Here is a 1,432-nt window from a genome sequence, read left to right on the forward strand (position 1 = left end):
GTAGCAAAGACCCTGCCTGCATAGCTGGATATGACCCACATCTCCAGCTTTAACTGTTTGCCTTGCACTTGGTGTGCTCACAACGCTAAACTGCTGACCTCTCTGCCTTTGCTTACACTGTCTCATCTGCCTGGTGAGTTCTCACTTTTGATTGGGCAACTCCACCTGACTTAAGGATTCAGTTTTGGAGATAACTCTTCTAGAAAGCCTTCTAGGACCACCAACACCCTCAACAGTGGGTCAGGTGACCTCATTAGCTGTGTACAAATCCCTTTCCCTTTTGCGGGGGTGGGGGGCTCATATTAGGTTAACCTAGTAGAAAATTCAAATAGTACAATAGGATATGGAATATGTCTCCCTCCTCTTCCTGCCCTCCAGTTCCTATTGCCAGTTTCTTAATGTATATGCAAGCATAAATAAATATATTTTCATATTATTTTTGCACAGTCTTAAACAGGGTGTACTATACTTTGTTTTTCCAGTTAATACTATTTTGGAGATCATTATATCACTTTACATACATAACTATCATTCTGCTGAAGAACTGCAATGACATTTCGTTGTATGCATAACTTAATTTGCTCAAGCAATTTGTTGATGGACACATGGGCTGTTTCTGATTTTGCTTTCACAAGCAGTGCTGCGAAGTGCAACATTTTTGCACAAATCCATTTGAGCACATGGAGAGTATCTTTCCAAATTCTTAGGTATGGGATTGCAAGATCAAAGGCGAGGTGAACTTTAAATTTTGATATAACACTCTAGTCAACCGACTTATTCTTTCCAATAACAACCCAAATCCCCTGTATTCGAATGTTGGGCCGTCTACACTTCTAGACTACGTGTTTGAGGGCTGGAACCTCCTAGTATTCACATTTGTCTGGCAGAATTGGCCCTCAATACATATTTGACTTAACGAATTTTATACCTCGCAGAACCGAGTCCAGGGCTGGCATATAGCAGATTCATCACATGTCTATTACAATTCCTCAATGATTAGACTCGCTAACATTTACTGAAGTTTATCAAACGGCAGGATCTGTGCCAAGCGCTTTACCTCCCACCGCCTTTTTCACTCACGTTCTCCTTCCTCCGGGGGAGGGGGCGGGCTCAGCACCACGACCCGCCCTGTCTGTGCATTCGTTGGTCGAGCCTGACGCCCGTTACTGCCGAGTCCCGGCCAAACCACGCCTCCACGCCTTTCGTCTGGCCCAGAGAGGGCGTGTCTATCGTCCCGCCGGACTATCCAGTCGGCCTCCTCTCGTGAGAATCGGTACGCCTTAGAGGACCGGAGCGGTGTGGGTGGGGCCGTGTTCCGCGGTCCCTCGGAGCCCGCGCACGCCCCGCCCCGCCCCCTCGGCACGCAGGCTCCGCGCGAGCTCGCGCACGCGCGCGCGCGCGCTCTTCAGAGCCTCAGTGTGACCAGCGGGGA

This window comes from Mesoplodon bidens (genome assembly GCF_964165515.1).
Source record: "Mesoplodon bidens genome assembly, chromosome: 18".
Classification (NCBI taxonomy): domain Eukaryota; kingdom Metazoa; phylum Chordata; class Mammalia; order Artiodactyla; family Ziphiidae; genus Mesoplodon; species Mesoplodon bidens.